Source organism: Peromyscus californicus, unplaced genomic scaffold (assembly GCF_007827085.1).
Source record: "Peromyscus californicus insignis strain IS unplaced genomic scaffold, ASM782708v3 Scaffold_8__1_contigs__length_139910024, whole genome shotgun sequence".
Taxonomy (NCBI): Eukaryota; Metazoa; Chordata; class Mammalia; order Rodentia; family Cricetidae; genus Peromyscus; species Peromyscus californicus.
Window position 1 is genome coordinate 106,804,309 of NW_026294606.1, and position 18,788 is coordinate 106,823,096.

General features: G+C 41.8%; 1 protein-coding gene and 1 pseudogene across 1 annotated transcript in view; one reads left to right on the forward strand and one right to left on the reverse strand.

The window, feature by feature from the left end:
• The window catches only part of LOC128104186 (acylcarnitine hydrolase-like), a 145,024-nt gene that overhangs the window by 114,127 nt on the left and 12,109 nt on the right, over positions 1-18,788 (reverse strand). The gene's annotated exons all lie outside the window — the stretch shown is intronic.
• On the forward strand, positions 311-8,272 carry LOC128104189 (liver carboxylesterase-like; annotated as a pseudogene).

Sequence of the window (18,788 nt, forward strand, 5' to 3'; positions counted from 1 at the left end):
TGACTCCATGTTCAAGGACAGGGATCCTGACATTCCAGAAGGCATTCAGCTGCCATGCTGTATCTATCTCAGAGGCCTTGGAAGAAGCAGAAACAGCAGAGGTGGCTTTGCCCTGCCTGCTGACAATTGACTCCCTTTAGTTTCTGCCTTACCAGTTCTCCTGCAATAAGAACTTTGTCCAACTCAAATAATTTCCACACCTACACCTGAAAGGTACAAATTCCTGCCTGGGCAAGGCCTACCTGCTCTGTTTCCTGTTGTTATTAGAGTGTCATCTTGTAGCAGCACAGACTTAGGACTGGAATTAAACATGCTACTTGATAGACTTCCTGACTGGCTGTATGCTGTGGCCTGTGGGCTCCTGGTTCTCCTCCTCTACGTGCATGGTGAGTCTGTCTAAGTGAGCAGAGAGAACCAGGGTCAGAGTGGTCCCAGTTCTGCAGAGTCAGAGGCTGAGCTTGTGGGAGGGAAGCACCAAGGAGGGAGGAGCTGGTGGAGATGACGATGAAAGTGTGGGTTTGTGCACCCCCTAATGCCTCCACCAAAGACCACATGATAGACCCTGTGGTACGTGCATGATCAGAGCTTTGTAAGGTTACCATGTACTGAGGAGCCAATGGAGACAGAAGAGTATCGGGAATATGTTCCACCTCTGTGTGTAGTTGTGGCTAGAGCGCCTTCTGACCTTGGATAATGACAATATTTCCTTCAAAATTCCAAGTAGCTCTGAGCCTGTCATTTTGTTGACTATGGAAGTGCCCTGTCAATTTTTAAGAGGGCCAATGGACAAGGTTTAAAGCTCTAGGTAATCCAGATGACCTCATCTCCACATCTCACAACTTAACCTTGAGGACTGAGCTAATATTCCCCATGTACCACCGGGACAATGAGGTAGGAATTCCTAAGTGTCCCAACTGATGGCATGTCTCCACTTACAGGCCAGGACTCATCCAGTCCCATCAGGAACACACACACAGGGCAGGTGAGAGGAAGCCTTGTCCATGTGAAAGACAGTGAAGTTGGTGTCTATAGCTTCCTGGGAATTCCCTTTGCCAAGCCACCTGTAGGACCACTGCGCTTTGCTCCCCCTGAGGCCCCTGAGCCATGGAGTGGTGTGAGAGATGGAACCTCCCATCCAGCCATGTAAGTTCTGGGGCCCAGGGGACTTCCGGCCTGAGCTCTAGGCCACACTGCAGTGCCTCCTCCATCTCAGCTCTGTAGCAGCTTTCCGTCTGTGCTGAGGGCAGTCTCCCAGGCTTGTTTCTGATGAATGAGCTAAGGATTAGAGAAGAACAGCTGTGCCAGGCTCCTGGGTGAGAGCTTGACATCTGCAGGAATTTAGCTGCAGGTACTGCAGTGAGGAGAGAGACTAAGGCCATTCATTCTTCACCGTCACTGTGAGCATCCATTGTCCATGTGTCGTTGAAAAGAAACAAGTACACATGCTTTTTCATCCGGAGACTATGTCAAAGAGGGAAGAGGTACCTTGAGAGTCTGGAAGTAAGATGGAGAATGTCTCACTACCCTGTGGTATTGCCCATTCATTCCTGTAGTTCCTATGTGGGCACAACATCCCAATACCCAAGTGTCTTAGTTTGGTTTCTGTTGCAGTGATGGAATACCCTGGCAAAAGCAACGTAGTGAAGAAAGATTTTGCTATGGGTCACAATTCCAGGATATAATCAACCATAGGTGGGAAACCACAGGGACAGAAATTCAAGGGAGAAGATCACATCACATCCCCAATGAGGAAGAAAACCTAAAGAAAGCATATTGTTTGATGTTGGGTCATAGGAGCTGCAGTATGGGGAGAAGCTCACTAAGATGCCAAGCCTTCATTTTCTGAAGGAGCAGAGGGATACAGTGTTTTTGGAAAAGACTGACACTCATTTACCTCACTCCAGTTATTTTATACAACAATACAAAATGATAATTGGGACTGGGAAATGTTCTACTACCAAAGTCATCTTCCTCTTGCTGCTCACAAGAGCAGACAACCCACACACATCTCAGTCCCTTTTGATTATAGCAAGCTGTAATCAAAAGTAAGAATGCCAGGTCTGCCAGGATTGCCTTAGGACCAAGGTCAGTGTAGCTCCAAGTTCTCAAGTAGCACCAAGCACAGACTCTCCAGAGAAACATTTCTTCAAGGCTTAAACAGTCCCAAAACAATTTCTGAGCCTCTACTGATTAACTCAAACATAGCAAAGGCTTTACTGAAACAGTTCTCTCAAATTCAGACACAAAGGCATTTCACTTGAAGCTGGACATAAAGGCTTTACTTACATATCACTACAGACATAAGCATTCCTGCTAATGCTTCACTTACTCTCCATTCTTACACAATTTTGAAGCCACTTCCTAGGGAATGGAACCTCCTACAACAGACAAGTGTTCCTATCTCAATGAACATAATCAAGATAATTGGCCACAGACATGCTTAGAGCCCAACAGGATCTAGGTCAGTGGTACTCAACCTGGGGGTGCTATCCCACAGAGGTCGAATATCAGATATCCTGTATATCATATATTTACATTACTATTCATAACAGTGGCAAAGTTAAAGTTATAAAGTAGCAACAAAATAGTTCAGTGGAGGTCTCCACAACATGAGGAACTGTGTTAAAGTGTCAAAGAATTTGTAAAGTTGTGATCCACTGATCTAGACAATCCCTCACTAAGATTACTTTCCCAGTAGATTCTACATTGTGTCAAGTCAACAGTCAAAACTGATTGCCACACCAGGATTTAAATAGTATAGAAGTGATGAATGATAGTACAGGAAGGCAATCATTTTCATAGAGACTGCCAGCAGTCTCCAACAACTAGCCCTCAGGATATTACTATCTGACCAGAGGTCTCCCTGAAAGTCCTGCTCTATTTGTGTTTCAACAGAGCCTGAGGACTCTACCTTGGTGGGAAGAGACTTTAGAGAGGAATCATATGTTATCAGGACATCATGGAAAGCAGTAGCTGAAGGTGGCTGAGAGAATGTGCAAACAAAGACTTAGGTTTGATTATTACATATCCTGAACTAACTGTCTTCCATTTTAAAACAGGTGTCTGCAGACTGATTTAATGGATATTGAGATGGCAAAGAAGATGAGTCTGACCATGCCTCCCACTTCTATGTCCGAGGACTGCCTGTATCTCAACATCTATACACCAGCTCATGCCCATGAAGGATCTAACTTACCTGTGAGTGTCTTGGACTGTGGTTAGCTTGGGAAGAGGATGTTTCTTTCTCAGGATGCTTGGAAGGGACAAAGTAATTCTGAATACTGTAGTTTACACCATGATTAATAGTCTTACCTTATTGGGTTCAAGAAGGTCACCTCAGCCATGGTGAACTGCTTAAACCTGGGTGTGTGACACAGAGCACTGGGAATCTAAAGGTAAGAGGCTCTGGGTCTTTGATTAAATCAGAAATTCTTCTGCCAACTTGAACTTGACAGAACCACTCTAGAAAGTACTTAAGGGCTGCATATTGACATCACCAAAAATTCTAGCTGCAGGTTATATGTTTTGCCAATGGGATCCGATGACTCTCCTGAATAGCAATCAAGAAAGACACTCTTCAAGACACTCCTATTTGCTCTACTTTGATGGGTCTAAGAGTGATGATCGCATTATTTGTGATCTAGATCCACTAATTCATGCTAAGAATTTCTGTTTGGGGAAGTGGTTATCGAAATGTGCTTATAGGCCTAGAGTAATCATCTGTGGAGCATGTCCTGAAATCCCGAGGAGATCTGTGTGTAAGTCAACCTGAACAAATGCAAAAACTTTTAAAATCTAATAGGCAGCTGGGCTGGGTGTGGTGCTTCTGAGATCTGTGTTGATATCTCCAGGTGATGGTATGGATCCATGGTGGTGCACTTGTTATGGGAACGGCTTCCATGCATGATGTATCCAAACTGGCAGCTACCGAAGAAATAGTAATGGTTGCTATCCAGTATCGTTTGGGTATCCTTGGTTTTTTCAGGTAATTTGGGGACTGAGCTGGATAATGGGGTCTCAATGGAACATGGACAGATCTATGATTCCTGTTCCTGCTACTTCTCAGCACTGGAGACCAGCATGCCAGAGGCAACTGGGGCTACCTGGACCAAGTGGCTGCCCTACACTGGGTCCAGCAGAATATCGCCTACTTTGGAGGCAACCCTGGCCGGGTCACTATATTTGGTGCATCAGCAGGTGGCATAAGTGTGTCTTCACATGTTGTGTCCCCCATGTCCAAAGGACTTTTCCATGGAGCCATTATGCAGAGTGGAGTGGCCCTGCTGCCTGACTTTATCTCTGACACATCTGAGGTGGTCTACACTGTAAGTGCACTCTATACTACCAGCCCTTACTTTGCTGCTTCAGTCCTTGCCTGTAGTACTCTGGTATTCTGTTAATTGGGGAACAAGGATCATGGGAAATAGCTTCATTCCATTAATTTCTAAAATGCATAAGATTTAGAATCCATCCCTCTCTGGTTTATGTATGCTGAGTGTGATATACAATAGAAACGCTATGCACAGTGGCTGCCATCATTGGCAAAAACACATGTGCATGGTTTCCAAGTTTGCTTTTTATTGCTGTGGTAAAGGCCATGGTCAATAGCTGTGTGGTAAGAAAAAGGTTTATTTCAGCTTACAGTTTATAGTCCAACTTGAATGGAAGTCAGAGTAGGCCCTCACGACAGTACCTGGAGACAAGAACTCAAGCAGATGCCAGAGAGAAAAACTGCTTACTGCCTTGTTACCCATGATTTCCTCAGTTTGCTTTCTTATATAGCCCAGGACACCTGCCTATGAGTGGCACTGTCCACAATGGTATGGGCCCTCCTGCATCAGTCACTTTTAAGGAAAATCCTGGACTCACCTATGGACCAATCTGATAGAGGCATTTTCGCAGTTGAAGTTCCTTTTTCCAGTTGTTCCTGGTTTGTGTCAACTTGACAATAAATAAATAGATAGATAGATAGATAGATAGATAGATAGATAGATAGATAGATAAATAAATAAATCTTTCCGGGACACATGGATTGAGGGAAATAGTCAGCTGGTATTAATACTTGCTGTGCAAATATGAGGTCCTAAGTTCAAATCCCCAGAGCCCACATAAGGCTAGAGGTGGTAATATGTGTCAGTAAACCCAGTGCTCCTATGGACAGATGGGAAGTAGAGACAGTAGACTCCCTGGAAGGTCATAGTGCAGCTAAGTCAGTATAGACAAATGCAAACAAGGGTTAAGGTGACAAGTGCCACTTGAGGGTGTTCTCGGTCCTTCACAGGCAAAACATGACACACCATACCTATTGTCACACATGAACATCATGCACAAAAATAAACAAAACAACAAAACAATATGCAGGTAGAACGGTCCCTTTCCCAGCTGTCACCTCTAGGCAATTGAAAATGTGAACAATTCCATTTAAGTCTTTCATACACAACAAACCGTAGGATGTGGTATTTGGGGAAATGACATCTACTGGAATCAAGGAAACTCTGCCCCATTCTGAGAGGGATGAGACAACTGTTACCTGTGCTTTTTACAGACGGTGGCCAACCTGTCTGGATGTGAGGCCAAGGACTCAGAGGCCCTGGTACACTGCCTACGAGACAAGAGTGAAGCAGAAATTCTGGCTATCAACCAGGTTGGGAGAATTGTGTAGCTTGGAGGACCTGGTCACCAGGATGTGGGATTGCCAGTATTTACTACTCCAACCAGTTAACTTTGTTCTATGGTTAGATATCCTTTAGTACTGTGTGCAAAAAGAACAAGATAGACTAATTTTGATGTCCTATTTCTTCTGCAGTGAGCATAGCACCCAGAGATGAGATAGAAAGTAGGGAAATATGTTGGATATTCAGTGGGCATCAGAATATTTATGTGGTTGATCTTCAACACTGACCCTTAATTCCCCATAGGTCTTTGTTATGATCCCTGGTGTGGTAGATGGGATGGATGTTCCTACCTAGGCACCCTCAGGAGCTGTTGGCCTCTGTGGATTTTCACCCTGTCCCCAGCATCATTGGTGTTGACAGTGATGAGTGTGGCTGGGGAATCCCCTTGGTAAGCCCTAGTTCTAATCTCCTGGGAACCTAAACTCAAATGGTGGATGGTGGGGCCTCAGAGATACTTTGATCTAGATCCAACCCATCCTTTACTTAAGACTCTCCTCTACCTCCTAGTTGAAGGGCCTTGATCCTGTCATAAAGAACATAACCAGAGATACCCTGCCAGCTATTCTGAAGAACACAGCAGCACAAATGGTGAGCAATGTTGAATCCTGTTCTAACAGAGAGGATTCCCATATATTCTTCTAGGATGGCAGGCTCAGAAATAAGTGATATTGTATGTGTGTGCTTCTGTGTGGGCTCACCCAAAGCTCATACCTTTCCCTCTATACCTTGTCTTATCTCTGACCACGTTCTTTACAAGGAGGTTGCTGCCTACCTATCCAGGGGCCCACCCTGCATCATTCTTCCTGATTCTTCATGGTGTAGATGCTGCCTCCTGAATGTACTGAACTGCTAATGGAAGAGTACATGGGGGACGTTCAGGACCCCCAGACCCTCCAAGCACAGTTCTCGGAATTGATGGAGGACTTCATGTTTGTGATCCCTGCACTCCAAGTAGCACATTTTCAGCGTGAGTACATCTTTAACAAGACCAAGGGCAGGGGGAGTTCAGAACTGTTGGTCCTAGATGAGCTCTGTAGTGTCAGGTCTGACCCATGTCTTTACCAGATCTCTGATTCCAGGCACCTGAATACACTTACCACAGTAAATTCTTATGACTAGAGTAAATGAATGGCCTCTTATCCAGATCCAGAGGAGGAAACATGTTAGTTACACTTGGTGTCTTATCACGACTACTCATTTGGTAATGCCAGGGTCACTCTTTAACAAAAGGTTTCCCATAGTCAGTTCTCCAGCTGGAGCTCACCACTAATCTGTGGTTCCAGATAACCTTACAGGAAGGTTACTTATAACCAAAGTTTGGGCAGGCAAAAAGCTCCATGTGAGAAATTATTATGTCAACCTGTGTCTCACTCCCAGGTTCCCATGCTCCTGTCTACTTTTATGAGTTCCAGCATCAGCCCAACTTCATCAAGCATGTCAGGCCATCCCACGTGAGGGCTGACCATGGTGATCACCTAGCCTTTGTCTTTGGCTCCTACTTCTGGGGCACGAAAGGTGAGTCTTCCTTGTTTTCCTTGAGCTGAATGGAGCCCCAGATGAGTTCTTGAGGGATTTCTGAGTTCTCAGTCCAGCTGAGGAAACTGAGGCTGTGGGAGAGAATAGGAGCATGTCTTCAACATTTCTGAGCTGAAAAAAAAAACTCTACCAGGGTTAGAATAGGGACCTTCCTAGTCTACCTTGTGCAAGAAGCAATGAGAGCACACTGTGGTTGGAGTTATCCTGAGAGAATTCAAGTAGAGGCTTGAATGGATCCTAGATTCTGAGTACTGATGGAAGAGTTTAAACCAGGCCTAGTGTTCAGGTTCGGGGTATGGTTGCCATAGTAGAGCATAAGTTGGCACCTGCATGAGGTAGCTAGGACTTGGACCCTTGTCTCCTTCTGTCTGCAGTTGACCTCACTGAGGAGGAGAAGCTGCTGAACAGGAGGATGATGAAGTACTGGGCCAACTTTGCAAGACATGGGTGAGAGTATGCCCTTCCCTCACACTCCTTTTGTCTGGGTCTCCATCCAGGGCTCCCATGTGGGTGTGTCTCATTAGCATGTGCAGGTCCTTAATTCTACAATAGTCTTCTCCAGCCTGGGGCACACATAGGCAGACACCTTCTAGCTGTAGTTACTGCTCATCCCACAGAAACCTAGTGGGTGAGTCATTGTATTGTGGTACTGTTCTTTATATTTTCCCTCTGAGAGGGAGAGACAAAACTAGACAGCTTACCTTATTTCACATGGATCATACACTAATGGGTGACACTTGTATTCTCTATCAGTAGCCAGTTTTTCTTTACCCTCTGACCCTTAGCCTACTTATCCACTGCTCTGACCCAAATCAAGGGACAAAGTCTTAGATAAGAGTGACCTTATCCTTCCCTATTGGTGGCCTATCCACAGCAACCCAAACAGTGTGGATCTACCGTACTGGCCTGAGTTGGCCCATGATGAGCAGTACCTGCAGCTGGACATCCATCCTGCTGTGGGCCGAGCCCTGAAGGCCAGAAAGCTGAAGTTTTGGATCAAGACTCTGCCCCAGAAGATCCAGGAGATAAAGGGGACTCAGGTCAAGCATGCAGAGCTTTAGTCTTTAGTGTCCTGTGATAGGAAAGGTGTCTGGAATGAAGATGGGGTCATCCTGAGGTTACAAAGTCCATTGATTTATCTGTATTTGTTTCAACACTAACATAAGCATTTCTAACCTCAGCATTTGCACTTTCAGCCACATATGGCAAATCCTCTGTGTCTTTCTCCTTATCCTTCTGGACACATTTTATTAGACTCAATAAATACTCTTGTAACCATATAGATGTGTGAGTCTGAAAGTTCCCCCATCTTATTTAACACTTCACTGTGATTAGGCTTCTTCCTTCCTTTCTTCCTTCCATTCTTTCTTCCTTTACTGCTTCCTTGCTTTCTTCCTTGCTTTCTCCCTCCCATCATCCTTTCCCCCATCCTCTCTCCTTTTTTTCCAAGCCTCAGACATTCTTCAAATTAGGCAGAAGCTTCAGGCACTATTAACTGTGGGAAATCCTATGTCCTCTCTCAACAAGTTCATGTTTTTTCATATTTGTCTGTTGCCAATAGAAAACCTGATTTCCCTAAGCCCCATTGCCTTTGTAAGTCACAATGCTGTTCCCAATAGATAATAAACCACCAACTGGACTCTTAGTGACTGCAGCCTCAGATGTTTGGAGACTGAGGCAGGAGGATTACATAAGCCCAGGGCAAGATAACAAGATCCACATCTCAGAAACAAAACAAAAAGCATAACCTCAGTAAGTTACAAACAGTAACAAATTATAGTTTTGTAGATTGATAATTTCAGGGTCCAACTAGCCACAGATTTGCTGTGTGATAAGAAACAGGTCTCTGGCTGGAGATCACAAGGATTACAACTTGTGCTGTCTCCTGGTAGAATGTGTAAACAATGGCATCCCAAGAACAACATTAGGTCCCTGATGACCTGAACTGGGGGCAGGGAAGATTTTCCTGTTAGTGAGACTGACCATGCAGGTTTTTTCCATTCTATATGTAGAGCAATTATTGATGTTCCTATTGCTAGCTTGCCTCTGATTTCAGTTCTGTACATACACACTAAACTTCCAACAGGGAGTCACAATGTGTTTTCGAGTTTTAATAATTATCTTATTTTTAGTAGCTTGAATGTGGATTTTTTTATGGGGTGGGGCTAGGGATTGATCTTAATTAAGGCTTGTGCATGTTAGGCAAGTGCTCTACCCGTGAACTATACCCTCTGACTACTGTGGATTGTTTAAATGCAGTTAAATTAATCTATTTTAGGTGTATGGTTTAGTAAGTCTGAGAAAATTTCAAAGCATGCAACTGCCACCACATCAGTTATAGAACAGACCTCACTCCCCCACCAAAGGCTCTCCTTGGGCCCCTTTGCTATCATTCACTACTTTTGACCCTGCTTCAAAGCAATAAGACATTACTTTATCTTGATACATTGTGGCTAGAATATTCTGTGACTGGCTATGTCACTTTACATAATGTTTTTGTTTTGTGTTATTGTGGAATGCCATCCAAGTGTGCACACAACATGTTCTATCCATTTAATCTAATCACCACCATTTCACTTGTTTATTTAATCTTCTTTTGGGGGACAAGGTCTCAATGTAGCCATTTAGCCCTGAACTCATGACCTCACTGCCTTTGTTTCCTGAGAGGTTGCATTATAGTTATGGGCCTTCCATCCTAGGTTTGGTTTTAATAAAGTTGTACCGTTATTCTCACACATGATTTCATGTGATCACATGTATTCAGATTTTGGATTTATAATTTAGAACAAATGTGCTAAGTCATGACACATGTAGTAAACATTTAAAGAAATTGTCAGTCTTTGGGTATATGCCCAGGAGTGGCAGAGCTGGATCTCGAGGAAGATCAATTCCCATTTTCCCAGAAATTGCAACACTGATTTCCATAGCGGTTTTACAAGTTTACTCTCCCACCAGCAATAGAGGAGGGTTCCTCTTTTTTCACATCCTTGCCAGCATGAGCTGTCACTTCTTGATCTTAGTCATTCTGACACGTGTAAGGTGAAATGTATTGATTTGCATTTCCCTGATGGCTAAGGATTTTAAATATTTCTTTAGGTGTTTCTCAGTCATTTGAGTTTCCTCTATTAAGAATTCTATTTAGATCTGTACCTGATTTTTAATCAAGATATTTGTTTCTTGATATCTAGTTTCTTGAGTTCTTTATATATTTTGGATATTAACCCTCTCCCAGATGTATAGTTGGCAAAATTTGATCCCATTCTGTTGGCTGCCTCTTTGTCTGACTGACAGTGTCTTTTGCTGTGCAGAAGCTTCTTAGTTTCATGAGGTCCTATTTATTACTTGTTGATCTTAGTGCCTGTGCTAAAGGTGTTCTGTTCAGAAAATCCTTTCCTCTGCCAATTCATTCAAGGTCATTCCCCACTTTCCTTTCTATCATGTTCAGTATATCTCCTTTTAGGTTGAGGTTTATGATGTGTTGGGAGTTGGGTTTACTTCAGGAAGTCAGTATGGGTCTGTCTGCATTCTTCTGTATGCAGCCCTCCAGTTTGACCAGCACCATTTATTAAAGATGCTGTCTTCTTCCCAGTGCGTACTTCTGGCCTCTTTGTCAGAAATCAGGTGTCCATAGATGTGTGGACTTATGTCTTGCTCTTCAATTTGGTTCCATTGATCAATGTGTCTTGTTTTCATGCCAATACCATGCTATTTTTATTACAGTTTTGCAGAACTACTTGAAATCTGGAAGGGTGATAACGCTAGCATTTCTTTTATTATTCAAGATTGTCTTAGCTATCCTGGGTGTTTTGTGCTTCCATATGAAGTTAGAAATTGTGAAGTATTATGTTGGAATTTTAGAGGGAGTTGCATTGATCTGTAGAGTTCTATTTGGAGGATGGTCATTTTTACTATGTCAATTTTACTGACCCACGATCATGGAAGATCTTCCCATCTTCTGATATGGTCTTCAATTTTTTCTTCAATGACTTCAAGTTTTTATCATAAAAATCTTTCACTTGCTTAGAGATTCCTCAAGTGATTTTATATTATTTGAGGCGGTTGTGAAAGATATTTCCCTGATTTCTCAGTCCATTTGTCTTTTGTATATATAGGAGGGCAACTGATTTTTGTGAGTTAATTTTGTATCCAGCTACTTTGATAAAAATGTTTATCAGCTATAGGAATTTCCTAGTGGAATTTTTAGGTCACTTATGCATACTGTCATATTATCTGCACATAAAGATACTTTGACTTCTTTCTTTCCAATTTGTATCCCTTTGACCTCTTTCAGTTGTCTTATTGTGCTAGCTTAGAATTCCAATACAATATTGAATAGATATGGAGAGAGTGGACAACCTTGTCCTGTTCCTGATTTTAGTGGAATTGCTTTTAATTTCTCTCTCTAAGTTGGCTATGGATTTGCTGTAAATTGTCTTTATTATGTTGAGGTATGTATCTAATCTCTTCAAGACTTTTAACATGAAGGAGTATTGGATTTTATTGAAGGCCTTTTCTGCATCTAATGAGGTGATCACGCATTTTTTCTTTCAGTTCATTTATATGGTGGATTATATTTATCAATTTACCTATGTTGAACCATTCCTGCATCTCTGGGATGAAGCCTACTTAATCATGGTGGATGATATTTTTGATGGATCTTGGATTCAGTTTGTAAATATTTAATTGAGTATTTTTGCATCTATGTTTTTAAGAAAGAAAAAATTGTGGTTTGGGTATCAGGGTAATTGCAGCTTTTAAAAATGAATTTAACAATGTTCCTTTTGTTTCTATTTTGTGAAATAATTTGGTGAATATTGATATTAACTATTCTTTGAAAGTCTGGTAGTATTCTCCACTAAAACCATCTAGCCCTGGGCTTCTTTTGATTGGGAGGCATCTAATGACTACTTTTATTTCAATAGGGGTTATAGAGCTATATAAATTGCTTATCTGATCTTGATATAACTCTTGTAAGTGGCATGTATGGAAAAAATTATCCATTTCCTTCAGAATTTCTAGTTTGATGAAGTGCATGTTTTTAAAGTATGTTTTTATGATTCTCTGTATTTCTTTGATGTTTGTTGTGATATCCCTCTTTTTATTTCTAATTTTGTTAATATGGATCTTCTATAGCCCCCTTTTAGACTTTTGAATAAAAGTTTTGATAAATCTTATTGATTGTCTCAAGAATAAATTCTTTGTTTCAATGATTCTTTGTGTTGTTTTTCTATATTATTGATTTTATCCCTATATTGTTAGATTACTTCTTGCCATCTACTCCTTTTGATGTCACTACTTTTTGTTTTAGAGCTTTAAAATGTTCTGCTGAGTTACTAGTGTAAGATGTTCCAGTTTTTGTGTGTAGGTACTTAGTGCCATGAAGTTGTCTTCACTGTGTCCCATAAGTTCAGATTTTCTTTCCGAATTCTGTCTTGACCCTTTTTTCATTCAGTAGAGAGTTGTTTGGTTTCTTTATGTTTCTGTTGTTGTTAATATCCAGCTTTAATCCATGGTGGTCAGATAGGATTCAGGGCATTCTTTCTTTCTTTTTTTTTCTATTTGTTGTGACTTGCTTTGTGTCCAAATGTGGTCAACTTTGGAGAAAGTCAAGAGATGCTGAGAAGAAGGTATATTCTTTGTGTTTAGGGGAAATGTTCTGTAAATATCTGTTAGGTCTATTTGGTTTATAACTTGTTTAGCTTCCACATTTCTCTGTTTAGTTTTGTCTGTATGGTCTGTCCATTTTCCAGAATGGGTTTTGAAGTCTCCCACTATCAGTGTGTGAGGGTCAATATGTGATTTCAGCTATATTAGTGTTTCTTTTCCAAACTTGTGTGTCCTGGTGTTTGTGGCATAGATGCTAAGAATTGAAATGCTCTCCTGGTGAATTTTTCCTTTGATGAGTGTGAAGTTTCCTTCCCTATTTCTTCTGATTCATTTTTTAAAAAAATATTTTACAATTTAATTTAATTTTACATATCAACCACAGATTCCCATGTCCTCCCTCCTCCAATGCCAACCCCCCCAATCTCATCTCTTCCAGGGCAAGAACTCCCCTGGGGATTCAGCTGAGTCTGGCAGATTCAATCGACGCAGGTCCAGTCCCCTCCTCCCTTCACCCAGGCTGAGCAAAGTGTCCCTGCATAGGCTTCAGGTTCCAAACAGCCAGCTCATGCACTAAGGACAGGTCCTGGTCCCATTGCCTGGGGGCCTCCCAAACCGTTCAAGCTAATCAACTGTCTCACTTATCCAGAGGGCCTATTCCAGTTGGGGGCTCCTCAGCTATCGATTCATAGTTCATGTGTTTCCACTGGTTTGGCTATTTGTTCCTGTGCTTTTTCCAATCATGGTCTCAACAATTCTCGCTCATACAATTCCTCCTCTTTCTTGCTGATTGGACTCCCAGAGCTCCACCTGGGGCATGGCCGTGGATCTCTGCATCTGCTTCCATCAGTCATTGGATGAGAGTTCTAGAATGACAGTTAGGGTGTTTGGCCATCCGATCACCATAGTAGATCACTTCGGGCTTTCTCTCAACCACTGCCAGTGTCTATTGTAGAGGTATCTTTGTGGATTTCTGGGGACCTCTCTAGCACTTTGCTTCTTCCTATTCCCATGGGGTCTTCATTTATCATGGTCTCCTTTTCCTTGTTTTCCCTCTCTGTTCTTCATCCAGCTGGGATCTCCCGCTCCCCTAAGCTCTCTTTCCCTCGACCCTTGCCCTTCATTACCACCGCCTTCACGTCCAGTTTGCTCATTTAGATCTCATCCATTTCTCTGTCATTGGGCGATCCCTGTGTCTTTCTTAGGGTCCTGTTTTGTAGGTAGCCTCCCTGGAGTTGTGAGTAGCAGTCTAGTCATCCTTTGTCTTACATCTAGTATCCTCCTATGAGTGAGTACATACCATGTTTGTCTTTCTGAGTCTGGGTTATTTCACTCAGGATGATTTTTTCTAGATCCATCTATTTGTCTGCAAACCTCATGATGTCATTGTTTTTCTCTGCTGAGTAGTACTCCATTGTATATATTACCACATTTTCTTTATCCATTCTTCAGTCGAAGGTCATCTAGGTTGTTTCCAGGTTCTGGCTATTTCAAATAATGCTGCTATGAACATAGCTGAGCATGTGTCCTTGCGGTATGATTGGGCATTCCTTGGGAATATGCCCAAGAGTGGTATAGCTGGGTCTTGGGGGAGATTGATTCTCAATTTTCTAAGAAAGTGCCATATTGATTTCCAAAGTGGCTGTACAAGCTTGCATTCCCACCAACATGTTGAGAAGAGTTCTCCTTGCTCCACATCCTCTCCAGCATAAGCTGTCTTCAGTGTTTTTGATCTTAGCCATTCTGACAGATGTAAGGTGATATCTCAGAGTCATTTTGATTTGCATTTCCATGATGATTAGGGATGTTGAGCAATTCCTTAAATATCTTTCAGCCATTTGAGCTTCCTCTGTTGAGAATTCTCTGTTTAGCTCTATAGCCCATTTCTTAATTGGACTGTTGGGCATTTTGATGTCTAATTTCTTGAGTTCTTTATATATTCTGGATATCAGCCCTCTCTCAGATGTGGGGTTGGTGAAGATCTTTTCCCATTCTGTAGGCTGTTGCTTTGTCTTGTTGACCGTATCCTTTGCTCTACAAAAGCTTCTCAGTTTCAAGAGGTCCCATTGATTGATTCTCTCAGTGTCTGTGCTACTGGTGTTATATTTAGGAAGTTGATCTCCTATGCCAATGCATTCAAGACTACTTCCTACTTTCTCTTCTAGCAGATTCAGAGTAGCTGGATTTATGTTGAGGTCTTTGATCCACTTGGACTTAAGTTTTGTGCACAGTGACAGATATGGATCTATTTGCAGCCTTCTACATGTTGACATCCAGGTATGCCAGCACCATTTGTTGAAGATGCTTTCTTTTTTCCATTGTACAGTTTTGGCTTCTTTGTCAAAAATTATATGTTCATAGGTGTGCAGATTTGAACTTTGCTTTGTCGGTAATTAAAATGGCCACACTAGCTTGCTTCTTAGCTCTATTTGCTTGGAAAATCTTTTTTCCAACATTTTACCTGGAGGTGATATCTAGCCTTGATGTTAGGGTGTATTTTTTTGGATGCAGCAGAAGAATGAATCCTGTTTTCCCATTCATTCTGTTCATCTGTGTCTTTTTGTTGGGGAATTGAAACTACTAAGGTTGAGAGACAGCAATGATCAACGATTGTTGATTCCTGTTATTTTGTTGCTGTTGCTGTTGCTGTTGGTGGTGTTGGTATTGGTGGTAGTGCTGTTGGTGGTAATGCTGTATGTGAGTGTGTGTGTGTGTGTGTGTGTGTGTGTGTGTGTGTGTGTGTGTGTGTTTCTCTTCTTTTGACTTTCCTGTTCTATTTGTTGCCTGGATTACTTAATCCCTGTATTTTCTTGAATGTACTTTTCCTCTTTAGGTTGGAGTTTTGCTTCTAACACTGTCCTTACGGCTGGATTTGTAGATAGATATTGTTTAAATTTGGTTTTATCATGGCATGTCTCATTTTCTCCATCTCTGGTGATAGAAACTTTTTCTAGGTATAATAATATGGGTTGGCCTCTGTGGTCTCAGACTCTCTACAGCACATCTGCCTAGGCCCTTCTGGATTTTAGAGTCTCCATTAAGAAGTCAAGTGTATTTCTAATAGGTCTACCTTGATATATTACTTGGTCTTTTGCCTGTTTGGCTTTTAGTATTCCATCTTTGATCTGTACATTCAGTGTTTTTATTACTATGTGCTGAGGGGAACTTCTTTTCTGATCCAGTCTATTTGGTGGTTTGTATGCCTCTTGGACCTTGATAGACATCATCTTCTTTAGGTTATGGAAATTTCCTTCTATGGTTTTGTTGAATACATTCTCTGTGCCTTTGTCCTGGGTATCTTCTTCTTCTAATCCTATTATTCTTAGATTTGGTCTTTCCAGTGTCCCAGATTTCCTACAAGTTTTGTTCCAGGAGATTTTTAGATGTAATCTTTCCTTTAATCATGTATCCATTTCTTCTATTGTGTCTTCATGTGTGAGATTCTCTCTTCCATCTCTTGTATTCTGTTGGTGAAGCTTGATTGTGGATTATGTTCAGTTCCTAATTTTTCATTTCCACATCTTTCTCAGTTTGTGTTTCTTTATTGATTTTCTTTCCACTTTCATGTTTTGACATCTTTTATTCATTTCTTTCCACTGTTTATTTGTGTTTCCTAACATTTCTTTAAGGAATCTATTCATTTCTACTTTAAGGATCTATCATATTAATTGCAGACTATTTTTCATGTGCTTCAGCTATGTTGAAATATTTAGAGCCTGCTGTTGTAGTGTTGCTAGGCTCTGGTGGAGACATCTTATCCTGCCTGTTGTTGATTCTGTGTTTACACTGGCATCTAGGCATCTGGGTTTGGGAAAATTGTAGTTCTTAGTATTGTTATCTTGTCTTTTCTCTGTTGGGTGGACATTTTATTCCTTGGTTTCTGTTGCCTTCTCTGATTCATAGGAGAGTGTGTTAGCTGTGTGTTGCCACAGGAAATTCTTTTGGGACTCAATAGGTTTGGCCACTGGGAGTTTGAGGCAAAATGTATTTGTGAGGATTGGGAGCTGAAAATTAGGAATTGAGATGAACTCGAGGTGGGGGTACATCTGAAGGGGTTCAAAGAGTGAGGAAAGCAGTGTTTTTAGTTAGTCCTCCAGGAATGGGGACAGTGAATGGGATGAGGCCACAGCAGATCTCCTTCAGTGCTGAGGATTACACTGTGGGATTGGACTTGGAGGAATGGAGGGAGGGGTGAAGATCTGCAATAACCTTACTTACTTCCCTGGTCTAAGTTGTGAGTGGGTTCCCAGAGAGTGCCTGCTGCATTTGGGTCCAGAAACAAAGCAATATGTGGGCATAGGGACATTAATAAGGGAAGATCTGTGGGACCCCCTGGAGATGGGTGCAGGGGGAGGAAGGGAGGCTGCAGCGGGTGTTCCAGTGCAGACCTGGGGATGAGGCTGAGGAGACAGGATTTGGAGGAGAAAAGGGAGAGGTGAAGATCTGCAGAGAGACTACCTGCTTCTATGTCTAGACCATATCTGTGAACTTTTAGTTTCTCTCTCTCTCTCTCTCTCTCTCTCTCTCTCTCTCTCTCTCTCTCTCTCTCTCTCTCTCTCTCTCTCTCTTTCTCTCTCTCTCTCTCTTTCTCTCTCTCTCGTATGAATATGTACATACAACTGTCCAATATACACAGATTTGAGACTCTTTTTCATTCTTCATATTTACTATGGTCTCCATCATCATCCACAAAAGGCTTCTGAGTGATGCCTCACTGGGTAACAGAGCACATGGGGACCTTCCCCCAAGTCATGCTACACAGCTTCCCAGGATTAAGAGAACACACCAGGTTTTCCAGGTAACATAAATAAACTGCTTCTGTAATTTTAAACTTGAGGGAATCTTACATAGCCCAGTTATTCCTTAGGTTGGAGAGACAAAGAGAGGGAGAGAGAGAGAGAGAGAGAGAGAGAGAGAGAGAGAGAGAGAGAGAGAGAGAGAGAACATCTTTTCCTAGTAGGGGCTAAAAACACAAAAATTCTGTCTGGAACAGAGAGAGAATAGATGGAGACACTGAATATAGAGTTCTTTACTGATTAGAGGAGGCAAGTGAAACCATTGCTGTACCTTGCCAATGGGAACACTGCAAACCACTAAAGAGAAAAGTCTACTGTTTGGGGCTGTGGGTGCACTAGACTTCAGGGCTAGACAGAAGGAGGCAAGATTAGCCAGTCCTCAGGCGTCCCTAAAGTCTGAGGTTGCTTACTGCCTCATCCAGGAATTCATAGTGAGCTGCTTCAGAATCTTTACCCTGTACTCTTTCTGTATCCAGGCAGGGTCCCCTAGGATTCTGAAACTCCTGTTCATGGGCCAGTATCTCAGCTTTATCATCGGTTCTGAGAGCCCGGAGAGTTCCAGTGTTGGAAAAAACAGGGCCTGAAAATGTTTGTCAGGTGGAAATGTCTCCAAATTTGATCTCAGTGGGAGCTTGCCACTAGTGTGGGTACAGAATGGAAGAGGGATGAATAGGAGATGGGCACTTAAGGTAATTACACAAAAATTCATAGAAAAAATATGATGAAAATGATATTATAGAACAAATGGACTTAACAGACACCTATATAAAATTCCATCCAAACACTACAGAATACACATTCTTTTCAGCAGGTCCTGGGAGTTTCTACAATATAGGTCATATATTAGGATACAAAGCAGGGTTTGAAAAATATAGAAAATTGAAATAATTTGTACTATTTTATTGCAATGGAATAAAATTTCCTACCCAGAGCAAAAGAAGCTATAGAACACACACACACAGTCTCATTGAGATTGAATAATAAACATTTGAAAGATGATTGTGTCATTGGAGAAACAAAAAAGGAAAGTTAAAATTATATGAATGAAATGAAACTTAAAAGGAAACAAATGAAAAGCAAAAGATAGCAGACAAAATCCCAAGGGAGATTAGCAGTCCATGGGGTGGGCATCTGCAGGCCTAAGTCCCAGGGTATAAATTTCAAATGTCCAAGCCCT